The 18,223-nt window shown below is 35.7% G+C and overlaps 1 pseudogene; it reads right to left on the bottom strand.

Moving 5' to 3' along the window:
* Nucleotides 2,119-18,223, bottom strand: part of LOC109848123 — a 33,162-nt pseudogene continuing 17,057 nt past the window's right edge.

Raw genomic sequence — 18,223 nt, 5'->3', positions numbered from 1 at the left:
ATCGGCATCGATAACGATTTTAAATAAGAAATTACAAACAACCCCTGCACAATTCTAAAACTATAAAAGAACCCTCAAAAAAATTTAGAAATAATATACTAGGCCATTCAAAATTTACAAATAACACTAAGAATATCAAACCCTAAAAATTTTGAATATTGTAAAAATTTTAGATATAATATACTATGCTATTCAAAATTTAATATTGTAAAAAGTTTGAATTTGCAGAAATTACCTTGAAAATCAAATTTTACAGAAGACAAACTAAAAATTTCAAATCTAAATTGGTAAAATGAAAATCTGTGAAATACATAAAGTTCAAAAAATATTAGAATTTGCATAAAACACCATAAATTTTAAAAAATTGGAAATACACCCTAAAAATTCAAAATTCACAAAAGAAGCTAAAAATTTCAAACATAAAAACAATAAATTGATAACCTAGGAATTACTAACAGCCCGCTGAAAAGTTTAAAATTTGTAAATAAAATGCCATAAAACTTTCAAAAATTAGAAAAAAACACCCTCAAATTCAGAACTTACAGGAAAAGCCTGAAATTTCAAACCAAAAATAGAATATTAAAAATCTATGAATTACAAATAGCCCCTTAAAATTTTAGAATTTGTAAAAAATAACCCAGACTTTTAAAGTTGAAATAAACTTCCTCAAATTTTAAAATTTACAAGAATTTCAGTGAATGTTTCAAACCCACAAATAAAACATTGGAAATCTAGGAATTGTAAATATGCCCCTAAAATTTTTAGGATATGCAAAAAAAACACCCTAAAACTTTTAAAACTTACAATAAACACCCTTTAAAATGTAAAATTTACTAGAAATGCCCTAAAATTTTCAAACCTACAAATAGTAAATTGAAAATCTTGGATTACAAATAGAACGTGAAACCTTTAAAATTTGTAGAAAACATTCTAAAACTTTTAAATTCTGCAAAAAAATCCTTTAAATTTTTGAAATTTACAAGAAACTCCCCAAAAAAAGATAAAAAATTACAAAGATGTATTTTTTGTAATTTTAAATTTTTAGGGTGTTTTTTATAATTTTTAAAAATTAAAGAGTGTTCTCTATAAATTTGAAATTTTTTGAGGATGATGCTTGAAGTTCCTAGAGTTTCAATGTACTTGTGGTTTTGAAATTCTCAGGATGTTGTATGTAAGTTTCAAATTTGTGGTGTATATTTTGAAACTTTTGAAAGTTTTAGGGTGTTTTTTGCATATTCTAAAATTTTAAGGGTGCTATTTGTTATCTTTGATTTTTAATTTACTATTAGTAGGTTTGAATGTTTCAGGTGTTTTTGCATCTTTTAAAAGTTTCAGGGTGTTTTCTACAAATTTCTAATTTTTAAGGAGCCATTTGTAATTGTTAGATTTTCAATGTTCTGTTCTTAGTTTAAATTTTCAGGTTTTTTTTATAAATTTTGAATTACTATGGTGTTTCGTATATTTTTTAAGTTTCAGGGTGTTTTCTACGAATCCTAAAAATATCAGGGGATGTTTGTCAAGATTGAAATTTTTTAATGTTATTTGTTTTTCATGAATATTTTAAGTGATTTTGCAAATGTTTTTAAATTTTTTGGATTGAGAATGGAAAAGGTCTCTATCTAAGGTTAAATTTTATTTTTATTGAAAGGTTATGCCAGGAGTATTTCGCCCACTAACTTTTCTAAGGTAATAATTATCATGTCAGTTTAACTACCAAAGAGCCTTAGCGTAACGGTACTCATTATGCTTTCATAAGGGGCTGTTTGGTTCCCTGTTTTTGAGGAAAAGCCACCGTTGAAAGCCTGCGAAAAGTGTCAAAGGTGTTACTTTTTGGCAGACTTTCAAGTAAAATCCTCTTTTTTAGAGGTGTTTTTACTTAAAACCTACCAAAGAAGTGACACTTTGACAGGCTTTCAAGGGAAAAAATTTTTAACCAAACAGCCCCTAAGCGTAAAGTTTTTATGAGAATCAATTCCAGGATGCTGGCGTGGTTCTATATCACTTACAACATGTGGAAAAGAAGGGATACAGGTAAATTCCCAAAGAACGTTACGTGTAAACAGATGGCATACGATCACAAGATCCCCAACCATTCATCATGAAAAGTTGTCATTGTGAACTTCTTTTCCTTTTTTATTCTTTGATTTTTCCCTTCAACTTGTATAGCAACTCGTCAGACACTGCATCCTTTCTAAGGGACAAATAACACCTTGTAAAGAATACTTAACCCAAGTACGAATGATACTCGAACAAATAACTCTATACAAGTAAATCCAGCGAAGAATGAATCAGCTTCGAATTATTATGAGCATCTCGGAGAAATTTGTTTCCTACACAATATATGGTATTGAGGACTTTGGATTGCTGCCTACTCTCATAACTGCTGACAGGTGATCTCAGTAGACAACAAGTAAGAAGAAATAACAGCAATTACTCCATTTCTCCAAACTGTAGAGGACATGCGTCTCACTGATCAAAACTTTTTCTACCACACTTTGACCTCAGATCTCGACTTTTGCACATGAACGCTCTGCAAAGAATGAAAAAGCAATTAGTACCCAGCTATTGTTAGTTTGATTCAGTTAGAGATAATTTTAGTGCACATACAATTTCCAAATTACCCACACTATTCAACTGCTACTAATAGAACTAAACTGTACGGATAATAGTAGTTCTCTGTGCATCCCAAAGTCGCTGATAAGTAAAATTCAAGACACAAAATTCTACAGGTAATTCATAAGCTGTTCTGCACAGGGTATATATGGCTACGTAAGAAAGTTATATCAAAGAAGATTTATCACGTTTTCAGTTCCAATATCATGGCAAAAATTACCTGTGAGACATGCACAAGCTCAATGCACGATAAGGCAAAAAATTTGAATATACATGCGTTCCCTGACAACAGATCATTTTCTTCGCATCAATCAAGAGCAGTATGGCGTTGTAATTTAAATTATCAAATAAATCTAATGCTGAAGTGGAAAAGCACCAAGAGGAATCATGCTAATAATGTTCTTGTATTGAATAACCTGGACGACAATATAGCAACGGAAAAATCGGACCAATCGCCATCATCGAATTTCTGATGTTGGTCAGCTTTATGAACATAACCTTCTGTTTATATTGAGTTATAGCTGGTGCTGTGACTTGCCATCATTTTTCCACTAAGTGCACTATACAACAGACAGCATACGATGTGCTATCCTTCTTTTGAACATTTCTCTTACTCAAATACACACAACTAGCATTGGTTTTGGTCTAAAAATTTTCATCATTTATTCTTTAATTTCCAACTTGTACACTGATTCAAAAATCCACTTACATTCATCAATCATTACGCATGACTTTCCAAAGGAATCCAAGAAATCCACTTAAAACAGTGTAGCTAAAAAGGTGACTGTTCTGAACATTTGCTACAGTGTAATAGTGAGCCTCATTCAAAGAAAAGGACCTAGGTTAACATTATAGGATGAAGAGAATGAAATGTATTGTGCAAAAAGTCCTAAAACTACAAAATGGATAATAATTGCATAGAACATATGAATCCTAAGCATTACTTTTCGTTAAAAAAAATGAGACTGTACAGCAAGATATAGTTCAAGAAGGGGAAAAAATAGATGCCGTACTTAGATATTCATATGCTAATATCATTGAGGTACCCCAAGCAGAGCTGCTCAGAAACCTCGGACCCAGCCCTCTGTATAAACCTTTCCATCCATCCTCAATAACCAATCTTTTAACAACTTGCCTTGCAGTTTGTCTTCGATCATTGTCCATAACCTACATCAAGTTAAACAAAATAGTAACTCAACAAAAGGAACTTAGGAAAAATTTAGAGATCCCAATTGCATAAAATCAAAAATAAAAATACTTACATGAAAATGATTGAAATGAAATTAGGCTTTGGTTCAGAACATAAGGTAATATATAGCAGGTTCTTCATTGAAGCTTATAATTTGAAAGGCCTAAGATATTTGTGTTATTTTCTTTCTTTCTTTCTTTCTTTTTTCCAGTTCAAACAAAGTAACAAAGGTAAGATGACAAGGATAGCAGGACACCAAGCAAGGATGTGCAAATCAATAACACAGCTAATATACCAATCAACACCGTGCAAATTTACAAGCTGATAGCATAGTGCTTATACCCCAATTCAATTAAAAAACACTTAACGAAGTGAAGCTTTAACTGTTAGAATTATATGAAAATTAGATAAACTAAGCCTTGTAACTACATCATTCATACGGGGGATAATGGCCTTGGGAACCTTCTGTCTTCCGAATTCTGTTTGTTTCCAGTTGCTGGATCTTTTGAGTATAGTGTTCAAATAATTCTGTTAATTATGGTGATTTTATTAAAGATAGGTTTTTTTTTTGTTACCGGTAATTGTTGAAGAACTGATTATTGTAGATAACATGAGACATGAGAATTACCTATAATCTGAGACGCAGGTTCTCATTGATATTATACACTGTTTTAAAAAACCTCCGCCTAGTCCGCTTAGGCGTACGCCTAGGTCTAGACGGTACCTAGGCCGCCTAATTAGCACCTAACGCCTAGGCGGTATTTAGGCTGCCTACCTAAATTTTACCAGCGTTTAGGGGAGCATTGTCTGCTTACGTGGATTGCACCCTGTAGGCCTTAATTGTGATTTTATGTGTCGTAGTCTACACGTCCTCCAAACTCCATTAACCTCCAAGTATGAACACCTTCACTACCTCCTCCGACCTTCAGCAAAACCTCATCGATCACCACTTAAATGAAGAAAGAAAGAAAAACGTCCAGAAACCGCTTAGACGCCCGCCTAGACGACTAAACGCTGGGCGCCAAGTCCGACGCCTAGAAGCGCCCAGCGTTTAATGTAACGTTGATATTATATATGATATTTGAAAGTTTGAAAGAGAAACGGATTGAAGGAAAAGGGCATTATGTTCAGGACAAGAGAAAGGAAATCGAAAGTTGAACAGATGACAGTATTCGGGTTTGATTTCGTATAACAACTATGAGGCAGTAGTCTAGGAGCTTGGACTATATAAGTGATTCAATTCCATTAAAAATATCTAGCAGCTACAGTGACATCAAAGGTGTTTCTATCAAAACGAAAAACGGGTTGTATATCTGCAGAATAAGCAAGTCAAACCTTTATAATAAAATGCATACTTATGGTTTAGGCATAAGACATCTTTCATACTTCCCAGAGCGCAAAAAAGTCAAAAACGGTAACGACATAAAAGACAGATTCACTAAGAAACTAAGCACCTTCAAGCTCAAAACAGTTACCAGAAATCCAGAATATAGACCGAAGAGAATGGAATCACCCATGCAATTAATACAAAGCATGATTTTTTTTCATTAAGAACAATGGAACAATGAAATAGCAATGGCATCAAACAATTTCCAACATATCAAATGCCCATAAGCGTATTCTAAAATAAAACAACAAACTAAGGCAGCACTATTTAACTTCGCATCACTGCCAGAATATTATAGCAATTTACCTTTTTATCTGCTTCTATGAAATTATGCTGAAAATTGTTCTAAACATTTACTGATACAAGGTATTTTTCGAATAAAATTAAAGACATGATGTCTTTCTCCATCATGATTAAAATTTTGCCAAATATTCTACAGAACCTTGTACTCTACAGTAAACCCTTTGTCTGATGGGCAAAGAATTAAACGATCAATGTTATTCTCTGATTAATGTTATCAAAAGCGTCATGCCTTGGCACCTTAAGCTCAGGCGAGGCAATGTTGTACCTTAGCATCTCGCATATCACCAGGTGATGAAGATTACTAAGGCGAGCACCTTTTGGCACCTTAGAAGCTTGCCAAGGCACCTAAGGCACTCGTCTAAGGCATGTGTGGCAAGACGCAAAAGGTGTCCCTGGTTTGAATTTTTGAGACCGTGAAATGTGTCCGACAAAGTACACTATGTTTGTTAGAAAAGATAAATCAGAAGTGCTCAATTTTATTCATCTACATAGGGCTATATATATAGGAGTACATAACTCATACGGGTAATAAGTTTATGGGCCTAAACCCAATAACCCAATACTAATACCAACACTCCCTCTCAAGCTGGAGCATATATATCAATCATGCCCAACTTGTTACACAAAATGGAAAACACCTTGGGTGAGGTAGCTTTTGTGAGAATGTCAGCTAACTGTTCTGAAGACGAACTGAACTGAAGAGAGATCACTTTTTTTTTCTAAGCATCTCTGACAAAATTACAATCAACCTTAATGTGTTTAGTTCTCTCATGAAACACTGGATTTTTTGCAATATAGATGACTGACTGGTTGTCATAATACATAGGCATAGATCCAGGTTGAGTAAAACTAAGCTCTGTCAATAATTTCTGCAACCACATCATCTCACAAATAGTGTGATCCATAGCTCTATATTCTGCCTCTGTACTAGATCGGAATACTACATCTTGTTTCTTACTCCTCAAAGTTATCAAATTTCCTTCGATAAAGGTACAAAATCTAGAAATAGACTTTCTATCTCCTATGTCTCCCGCATACCCAACATCAAAAAAGACAGAGATGTGTAAATGCTCATATTTCTTATACAGTAATCCTTTTCCAGAGTAGCTTTTAACATACGCTAAAATCCTCAGAATCGTTGTCCAGTGAACCTCTCTTGGTTTATGCATAAACTTACTTAGTACTCCCACTGCAAAGGTAATATCAAGCCTAGTCACAGTAAGGTAGATCAACTTTCCAATCAATCTTCTATATCGACCTGCATCATCTACGAGAGGACTATTATCACGCCACAAATTCACATTCACCTACATTGGAGTGCTTGTTGGCTTACACCCCAAAAGACCCAATTCTCCTAATAGATCCAATACATATTTTCTTTGAGATAGAAGTAAACGGTTTTTTTGATACGCAATCTCAATCCCAAGAAAGTATTTGGTTTTCCCATATCTTTGATCACAAAGTAACGTGAAAGGTACTCCTTAGTTTATGCTAAAGCAGCAAGGTCACTCCCAGTCAGCAGGATGTCATCAACATATACGGTCAGAATCATCAAACCAGATATAGTGCATCGAATAAAGACTGAGTTATCTGACTGACACAGTTTAAAACCAATACCAGATATAGCAGTACTGAATTTTTCAAATTATGCCCGTGAACTTTGTTTGAGACCATAAATCGTCTTTTTAAGCCTACAGACAGTATTCTCCCCCTGAGCAACATATCCCAGACATTGCTCTATATAGACTTCCTCCTACAAATCACCATACAAAAAGATATTTTTAACATCCAGCTAAAACATGATCCAGTCCAGATTAACAGCCATAGAGAAAAGAAGGCGAATAGAATTGAGACGGGCAACGGGGGAGAACGTCTCAAAATAGTCGACCCCATAAGTTTGAGTATAACCCTTAGTAACAAGACGAGCTTTATAGCAATCAATAGAACCATCTGTGAGATACTTAAGGAATATACCCACCGACAGCAACCATAATAGCACCCGTAGAAAAGGGAATAAGATCACAAGTCCCTCTAAAAACAAGTGCACTCATCTCTTCATATATGGCCTATTTCCAAGCAGGCACTAACACGACCTCCTCATATGACATGGGTATAGATATAGAGGACAAGAACAAAGCAAACTGACGAGAAGATGGAGCAAGATGGTCATAGGAAACAAAATCAGATAAAGGATGATTAGTCAAGATCATTTTCCTTTCCGATGAGCAATAGGAATATCCAGATCATAAGCATTAGACGTACTAGTAGGAGGCAGACCGGCAAGGTTGCTGATAGCGGATCGCGACGCGGCAAGGTACCGCTAAGGCTATTTCGGACTATTGCGGTAAAATAACGACAAAATAGCGGCAAATAGCGCACAGTTAAATAGCGGTCAAATATAAATATATTTAAATATTCTAAATAATAAAAAAATCATATAAAAATCTAAAAATACTATAATTGCATATTTGATGCCTAAGCATGAAATAGAAGTGTAATAATTACATAATATTAACAAAGCATCAAAATTATAAATATTACAGAACGAAAAAACGTACCTGTATATCCAAAAAACCGTTATTTGTCTCATTTCTTCAACTTTCAAGTCTATAATATAAAAATGCTCAACAATAAAAGACAATGATTAGTAACATCATCATTATATTAACTACTAGAAAGTTGAACTAAAAATTAAAATATTCAAGTATAGAATAAATGACTAAATGAATAATGAGCAAAGCAAGATAAATTAATAATAACAGTTTATAGATACTAGGCAAGCAATAAAGATCAAACTCCAAACGCATGACATGTCCAAACTCCAAACTTAACACTCAAAAGTCTAAGTCAAAGAAAAATAAAAGCTAGATGTGGGTGTTAAACCGAAGCTTGAGCCTCGGCAGCTAGATTTGGTCAGCCCTGGGAGCTACCTGACTCTCGATTTTGAGAACTCATCAATAGATTAGAAGCTGTAGAGGACAATTCCATGTAATGGCTGAAATTATACCTATTCAATGAACAAGAACAAATAACAATATAAGTACTATTTATTGTCTGAAATATGAATGAACAAATAACAATATAAGTACAATATAATGGCTGAAATTAATCACTGGATTAAACATACCTTAATCCTATTTCTTGTATAATTTCTACATTCATTTCATATAATAAATAAACATGTTATATTTCTTCATTCATACAATAAGTTATAATAATTTCAGATGTTGATTTTTATTTTTTGATTATACAGGTTGTCTGGAAGTTGGACCTAATGGAGTGACAGAATAAAGAAAATTTTGATTGCAGCTGCTGATTATGAAGATCAAGCCATTTATCACATACATAAATTAATTAGTTATAAATTTCTTGTATTATCAGTGACAATAAATAACAATTGATAAGCTTGTTGTATGAAATATGAATGAACTATGAAGAAATTCAAGAAATATAGCATCATAATTAGTTAAGGGGAGTTGATTACATGTACCTCTATTGCGGACAAAATCGCTGCCAACAGAGATGGAGATGTTGACCGGAGGAACGTGAGAGAGCCTGGAAGTCTGGATGTTGTTGGTGTGGGAGCTTGGAAGTCATCGCCTCGTCGGTCGTTGGAGGTTGTCGTGAGAGGCGGAGGAGCTTGGAGGTTGTCGTGAGATGTTGACCGGAGGAACGATAGAGGTTGTCGTCGCTGGAGGTTGTCAGTCGGAGGAGCTTGGACCGTTGGAGGAGGTGCTTGGAGGTTGTCGTGACTCGTGAGATGTTGACCGGAGGAAAGCTGGAGGTTGTCGTCGCTGGAGGTTGTCAGTCGGAGGAGCTTGGAGGAGGAACTTAGACCATTGGAGGAGCAGCTTGGACAATTGAACGTCGCTGGAAGTTGGAGGTCAGTCGTCGCTAGAGCTTGACGGGAGAAAAAGTCGCGAGAAAAAGACGGGAAAAATGTACGTGAGAGGCGGCTAGGGCACAAGGGTTCGGGTAACTGAGGGGTTTAAGTTTAGTGGGTATGCTGGTCGGGTTCGAGGACAATTCCCGTTTACAACTTGAAGCGGTTAATAGCGGTATTAGCGCTTTTAAGCGCTTTTAACCGCTAAAACCCGCTAACACGCGCAATTCGAACAGAAAGCGATTTTTACCGGTTAAGCACGCCGCTAATGCCTTAAGTGTAGCGCTGATGCCCCGCTTTCGCTATTCGCGCCGCGATAGCCCCAATTTTGCCGCTTTTTACAACATTACAGACCGGCAACTGGGGATGACCTATCGGCTGGAGCAAAGAGTGGGACAGGAACTTTTATACGGTGAGAATACGTCAGTAGTGGCAATGGTGCAGGTGGCACATTTTAGTCATCCTGTAATCCTGGAGAAGATACAATATTAAAAGGAACTAAAGCAGATAATGGAATAGTAGGAGGAGCAATAGATGGTAGACGAACACAAGGATCGACTGTTAGAGACGAACCACCCGAAGAGAAGTGTGGAACAGACTCAAAAAAGGTAATATCAGTAAACACAAGATACTTCCTGGTGGATGGATTATAACACCGATAACCTTTTTGAGTACGCGAATATCTCACAAAGGCACACTTAATAGACCGTGGAGACAGTTTATCCAGTCCCAGAGACAAATCCTAAACAAAACAAGTACATCCAATGACACGAGGAACCACTAAAAAATCTGTTTCTCGGGATAAATGCATATGAACAGTATTTTACCATTAAGAACAAAAGAGGGCATCCTATTGATTAAGAAACATGCACTAAGAACAACATCAGACTATAAATACTTTGGAAACATTCATATGTATCATTAAAGTTCTAGCAACATCTAAAATATGTCTATATTTCCTCTCAGCAACTCCATTTTGTTGTGAAGTGTGAGAACATAAAGTTTAATGAAGAATACCAATATTTGCACAAAAACAAAGACATCATTTTTTATGTATTCCAAAGCATTATCTGTACGAAGAATACGAATAGAAGTACAAATTTGGTTTTTTTATTTCATTATAAAATATTTCAATAACAGTTGAAACCTCAGACCTCTCTTTTAACAGATAAAGCTAGGCCATGTGAGAGAAGTCATCAACAAAGACAATGAAATATCTCTCCCATCGAAAGAGCCTCGTCCTCCCCCCGTGTCGTGGCCATGTCCCCGACCATGACCACGACCTCTGCCACGTCCAGAGAACATAGCAAACTCGTGTCGTGGCCATGTCCCCGACCATGACCACGACCTCTGCCACGTCCAGAGAACATAGCAAACTGATCAAGTGACAGAGGAGACGGTATGTGAGATGCAGTAGTAACTCTAGTAGATAACATGCATAACTCTAGAGAATGAAGCAGTTAAGGAGGGAATAGTATCTCCTCCTAGTATCCGGACCCGTACCTGAGACTATAAAGTGGGACTCAGACCAGACAAGAACTTGGACACTGCTAGGTCCCTACGATATCCCAACAGCATCGGTGCATCCGTAACGGCAGGCTGATGCATCTCTAATTCATCGATCAGACAGGGGGAGAGAGAGAAAGAGAGAACGAGGGAAGAGGGAGGCCCTATTAACCTTCATCACGATATCTCAATCTGACGTCGAAATTTGCTTGTAAACGCTCAATCAATTTGGCCTCAGAGAGGAAGCAGAGGAGCGGAGAAATTTATTTGAGGCATGATTTTCCCCTAGACTTGTCTCTCAGGTTCTTTAATCTGAGAATGTGACTTGTGGATAATAAGGTTTGGATTTTGGGTTAAAAACCCACGCTCAAAAGAGTGAAGACTTAAAAATCAGCATATCAACTGATATTTGAAGGTCGCATATTGCCTGATATATCTTACATGCCCTAACATGTCCTGATACTTAGTCTCAGAATGCCATGCGTCTTTGGAGGCATGATATTGTGGCGTTGTATTTTCGAAACTGACATGTCGGCCACCATATCTAACATTATGTTAGTCGCCGTTTAAAACCTTGTCATTTTTTTGACTGTCTAGCATTTTGATCCATGGAGTATCATTGGTCTTATAATTATCTCATAGAATTTTCCCTTCAAACAGATTAGTATTTTAAGGTCACATTAGACTCCAGAAGCACTCTTCAAATTAATCATCCATATTTGATTTGATGAACAAATTCATTCTCAATGACACCATCATGACAAATGATTGATCCTTAATGATAAAATTAAAGCACAACACTAGCACAGTTAGGTTACTTTACACATCACGCTATGTATTGGTCTTTAGAATTTTCATCTGCATTCAGTTCAATGCATATAGTTTGTGTCTAAGTTTTGTCATTCATCCACATATGTTAGCCAAGTAGTCTTTGCATTAGTATTCCTAGGTCTCTTATCCTGCGTCGCTTAGTACATAAAGCCTATAGATTCTCTCTTGATTGCATCCATACAGGTGTTTCAATGAGAGATATCATTGACATCGTTTCACCAAATTATGGCATACATACATTATTAAAAATATGAAATTGCAAAATACAATTGTCAGAAAACATATTATTGAATTTATAATAATGTCTAATTTCATACACTATTTTCGGCCACCAATCAATTCCTAATAATTTAAGCGATTGGGCAACTTTTAGGAAGATCATATATTGTCACTCCATATACAGGTTTAATCATGGAGATTCGTACGAAAATTTCCATCAAATACATATAGGTTTATCAACAATTTTTCAAATTACATGCATTTATATGCATCGGAAGCACGAGTACACTTAATAAAGTAATGAGCCTATTTGCCGAAAATAGTCAACATTGTTAGAAAGCATATATATATATTATATAAATATATAATATATATATATATATATATATATATATATATATATATAGAGAGAGAGAGAGAGAGAGATTAATGGGTATCCTTGTCGAGGAGAGGATTTCCCTCATTGACTCCTATGTACACAATCCTCACCATGGAATAAAGTAGGAGAGAGAATTTTTCATGGTGGGGAATTGTGCCACATAGGAGTCAAGGAGGGAAATCCTCTCATTGACAAGGATACCCATTAATCTCATATATATATATATATATATTATATATATATATATATATATATATATATATATATATAATTCAGAAAGGATTAGATTTAGTTTCTGTTTTAGAAAAGATTAGATTTAAATTTTGTTTTAGAAAAGATTTAATTTAGTTTCTGTTTTTTAGTTTTAGTTAGGATTCCTTATTTGAAGGAATTATGTTTCCTTATTTGGTGGACTGAAATGTCGGCCACATCTTCTATATATTAGGCTGTAAATATTTCATTAAAAGTAAGAAAAAATATTCGGTTTTTCTTCATGGTATCAAAGCAAATATCTATGCCCTAGTCATTCTTCCTCATTCATCATTATATGGCTGCCTCTTTCATCTAGACATTCTTGTTCTTTCCCATGACTAAATACGGCATGGCTTTACAGACATCTTCCTCGGAGGTCACTTCCAGATCCGAGTTCAATTCCCTAGTCCCTTTAGTCCCTGATTTTCCCTCGAATATCGTCACAAACCATAAACTTCATGGCCAGAATTATCTCCAATGGTCTCAATTTGTATTCATGTATATTTGCGGCAGAGGGAAGGATGGACATCTCACCGGCGAAACTGTGGCTCCGGAGTCTGCAGATCCCAAACACCGATCCTGGAAGACTGATGATCATCTTGTTATGTCTTGACTGATAAATTCCATGACCACTGAAGTTGGAGAAAATTTTCTGCTTCACAAGATAGCCAAGGACATATGGGATGCTGCACGTGAAACATACTCAAGCATGGAAAATACCTCTGAACTGTTTGAGGTTGAGACAATATTATATGACCTCAAATAAGGAGATTTGAGTGTCACTCAATATTTTAACACCCTTACACGTTGCTGGCTGCAATTAGATCTGTATGAGACCTATTCCTAAAAATGTACTAATGATTCTGCTTTGTATAAGCAGATTGTTGAGCAAAAAAGGACTATTCGATTTCTTCTTGGTCTAAATAAGGATCTAGATGAAGTCAGGGGGAGAGTCATGGGAATCAAGCCCTTTCCTAACCTTAGAGAGGCCTTTGCAGAAGTTAGAAGAGAGGAAAGTAGAAAGAAATTAATGCTGACAGAAAATAAACCTGTAGTGGAAGGCTCGGCTTTGTTCACCCACAATTCCTCTCAACCCAATAGGTCTGAAAAAGGGCGGCCTTGGTGTGACCATTGCAAGAAACTTGGTCATGTAGAAGAAAATTGTGCTTTTGTAGAAGGAAATAACTGAAAGTGTTGGCTACACCAGTTCAGATGGCAACAAAACAACATTTGTTGTCCTAATACAATTCAAGTACCTTATAACTGCAGCAGAAAAAAATATGAGTATGAAAGTTTTCAATCTCGAGTTTGGAATTTGAGCGCGCATTGTCAATCTGGAAGTTTAAGGAGGTGGGTTTTTGCAAGGTTGAGTGTATCTGGGTTTAGGGTTGACCTATTTAGGTAATTTTTTCCCCTCTATTTTTTGTGCACAAAAATTGGAAGCATTTGTAAATTTTCTTATTAATATATAATTCTCATGTGAGTAAGAGTAATTTGATGCTTGTTTTTGAAAATATTGGTTGTTAATTTTGATTTTGGTGCTAAAAAATGGGTTTTTTTCCTTTTTTCTTTTTTGTGCATGAAAGGTTTTATGGGTTAAATTGAATATTCTAAACATTGTTTTGGTGTTTTTTAAACACATATTTTAGCACAGTTGAAGAGGATTAAAACTAGTTTTCCTTGGGATAACCCTCATGTTGACCTAATTGAGCATGGTGTGAAAAACATGGATACATTTATTGAGCACAAGAATGACAAAATTGATGCACGGCTTGAACTTCTAGAGCTTGCCTTCATGGTTGGCTACAATGAGATTGGAGAGAAACAATGAAAGATATGAGTTTTAGTTCAAACTACCCAAGAAAATAAGGTTCATATTGGAAGATGGTAGAACCTGTAAATTTGATAAACTTTAGAGGTAGAAGATAGCCCCAGACCAACATGTGGCAGCCCAATGGGAATATTCCCAGCATATTCTAACGGTCATATAATGATACATTTCAAAACCTAAGGGTATTTTTCTGTATGGGTTTAAAAGATAGGTATTTTGGTGCAGTTTGGGCAAGCCTTTGGGTATTTGAGTGTAATTTACCCAGATAGTAAACATACCTTGACATCGTGCTCGCAAAGCCATTCTCTGTCAAAACCAAGATCGTGCACTAGTTCGCCGTCGAAGAACTGAAGTGCTCAAAATATTATCAAGATGTTCTCAAGGAAGCCCTCATTCACGAAGAGGAAGTAGTCAAACAGACTCGAGCAGATTTGGGACCTTATTGCCCAAATTCATGAATGAATTTTAAGCCAATGGGTTTAATGTAGCTTTCGGGTTCGGATTTATTTATGAACCCAAACCCACACTTTAAGTGAAAAAAATAACAAAACGGCCGCAATTTTTTTGCCGAAATATCAGCCGAAGTACCGATTTACTGCCAATTTTTCCCCCAAAACACAATATGATATGGAATATGAGATTTAGTTGCAAGGGCCCATCCAAATCAACATGTCGACCGTAATTTAAAACCTCGATTAAGAAGATCATATATTGACATTCCATATGCTAACTTTGGTCACAGAGATAAGTATGAATATTCTCCATCCAAAATAAATAGGTTTATCAATAATTCTTCAAAATTTCTTCAATTCAAATTACATGCATGCATAGAAACATATGCACCAGAACCACGAGTACACCCTATAGCCTAATGACCCACTTGCCAGAGAATCAACCATTGTCAAAAAAACACATGCTTACATGTATGTGCAAGACTAATATACGTTTTTGTCAAAAGTTAAACCTAGAAATAGTTTAGCAACTTAAATTTGTACTAAAAAAAGTTCAAACATGAGGAAAACAGATTCAGGCTGTGAAGGCAGGTGATGGCTGCTAAGTAAGAAGCATGACATTTTGAATTGAGTCTCGTACTGACACTTACCTAACATGCATCCAACACATATCAGATAATGGCATCTATTTAAATGTTGGACATGAAAGAGCCACATCTATCTTTTAAAAGATTATTGCATATAAGCCTCCTGTACTATGAGGGTGTAGTCACTTATCATTCATGTTCTATTTTTTTGGCAAACCCACCCCTGATCTTGTGACGACATTATTTTCTATTAGTTTTTAAATTTCCATGATAATCTCATGGGAATGTTACATGGTAAATGTCTAACTTTAACAATCGCGTAAGTAACATGGAAGTTAGAAACAACGAAACATAACACCATCATGGGGCCAGGGATGTATGTCTAACAAAATAGAGCTGATAATTATCTCATACTAAGGGCCTCATACTAAGGGCTGCATCTGCAAATGACTCTTTACAGCAAAAAAAAAAGTTCACACTTGGTACATTGGAGCCATGTTCAGCTCAACTAAATGCCCCCTAAGACAGATGACTCCTTGCCAGGACCTAAAGTTCCCACAAACATGTGACAGCGTCAGGATTTTGATTTGGCTTAGATGTTGTTTTCTTGGAGTTCAATTACTTGGTTTTAGAATCTAAAGATTTTAGTTTTAGTCAATTGAGGTCTTATCTATTTTATTTTCCTTATTTGCATAAAAGCTCGATATAAGGGCCTTAAAATGTGGCACAAGCACACATATTCTATACTGTGTATATAGATGTTTTGATAATGTCATCTACAGATATTCCTGTAGCCTACATTTCTAGGATTTGCCATATTTGTTGTGTGTGTGTGTGTGTCATGTCAGTCTCGAAACTCCATACTTCATAGGCTAATAATTTAACTCGAAAAGATGGAAATATAACTACAAAAAAGCAAAGTAGAATTTCATGAAGCCACCAACTTGGAGATGGTTTGTGTCAGCATGATAGCCGATTATAGAATCTTTAGTGAATTATTTCAGAGGAAATTTCTTGACTTCGAGTCATCATACCTAGCTAACTCCTTCTAATGGAAAAGGCACAAATGATTATGATGACGATGAAAGCATATGCATATCTTATAAGTTATAACCCGTTCACACTCTTCAACATTAAAATGCCATGACCGAGCCATGAAGCCAGAACGGGAATAATGGTGTTGGTTAAAAAAATATCAGAAAAGACAAATTGACCATGAATCTATAATAGAACATCTGTTCAGATTGGAGGATAAATTCAAGTTATAAGAGGTACAAAAAATAGTCAAAGCACCTGCAATCGAGTCTTAATAGTGTCTAATGGAGTCATGGTGCAAGATGCAACAGCGCCAGCAGCAACTCCACCTGTAGCTTGAACACACATTATTTTCCACGTGCTTGAAGGAGTTTCCTTCTGATCATTTCTATGGCCTAGAAGCCTGTGCAACAATAAAAGAGAACTGCCAAAAATTTTCAAGAAGTCCAGCATAGGCTAGTGGATAATAGTAAAATTAGGTCACTCCAGGCTATCGAAGTGCACCCTAACAGAAGACAAACACCTAACATATTGTACTGAGAACTGCTTCGCAGTTGAAGATGGCTTTTTATGTCTAATAGATTCAGTGCTGTGCCAGTTCTGAGCGCATATTATGTAGTGGTTACCTGACCCAAGCAGCAGTTATCTAATGATCATAAGAGGCAAGTGGCTCAAATTCTGTTGAGGTGCATCAATATATAACTCATAAGAACTTTAGTGACTTATCTGATGTGACGTGCCGGAAATTTATACACACACGAACTTGAATATATGAAATTGAGACTAGGAATCTGTTAAAAAATAATTGAGCAAGCAACCCAAGTAACACAAGATATTTCAGGCTAGAATTCCATTGTAATAAGTGAGTGGTTAATAGAGGCTGACAAGGTATTACCAGTTTTTATACTTACAGAGGTGCGATATATGTTTGAGATAAGAATAGATGTTTGTTAGAAAAGATTTGAGGTACAAAAAAAATGTGCAAGAGGTTATCTACAATACAGATGGCATAGTTAATAAATCTAAAGCCATATTCATATAACTTAATGATTTAAATTTCAAACGCATCATAGTTAAGATCTGTCATAGCGTCCCAAATAGCAGTACTTAGCACCGCTCCAGCATTCATGGCTATAGCACGATATTTTATTTATCCATGGTAGACCAAGGTAGTGGTCTGAAAGCCAGTGCTTTACGCACATTAACCCACGTGGCTCTAGCATGCTATGCTTTTATCCATAGTGGACCAAGGTAGCAGTATGAAGTTGAAGCAGATGCTCTAGCACGCACATGCCAACTCATTCTTGGACAAATAAAATAAAATATTGTGCTATATCCATTGATGTAAAGGGAAATCTTCCTTATATAAAGGGGCCAAGCAGAGTGAGTTCTATGAAGGCTGACTTAGCCATTCTATAGACGGAAGAGAAAGCTAAGTGTCGCACAATTGCATGAGTTTGAAGTGTTAAACAAACAGCCTATGACATAGCACAATGCAAGATACACTCTGGTACATGCAAAACTTAAAAATCAAATGGAATCCACTAATACATGGGTTCTACCAACCTATTGTCATCAAACTTTGGTACACATTAACCTTAGAACAGATATAAAAACATCTAGCTGACTAACCAAGAATAACAGTAATAATGCATAAATAGCTAAATAAGAATATTTCATCTTTTCGAAGAGTTTTCAGCTAATGGATAAACGTATTGCATCTCACCTCCAGATTACACATTGGCTTGAGCCATAA

This window comes from Asparagus officinalis, chromosome 7, assembly GCF_001876935.1.
Source record: "Asparagus officinalis chromosome 7, Aspof.V1, whole genome shotgun sequence".
NCBI classification, from domain to species: Eukaryota; Viridiplantae; Streptophyta; class Magnoliopsida; order Asparagales; family Asparagaceae; genus Asparagus; species Asparagus officinalis.
The sequence above is the reverse complement of the archived record's forward strand: the minus strand, read 5'-3'. Positions and strand labels throughout refer to the sequence as shown.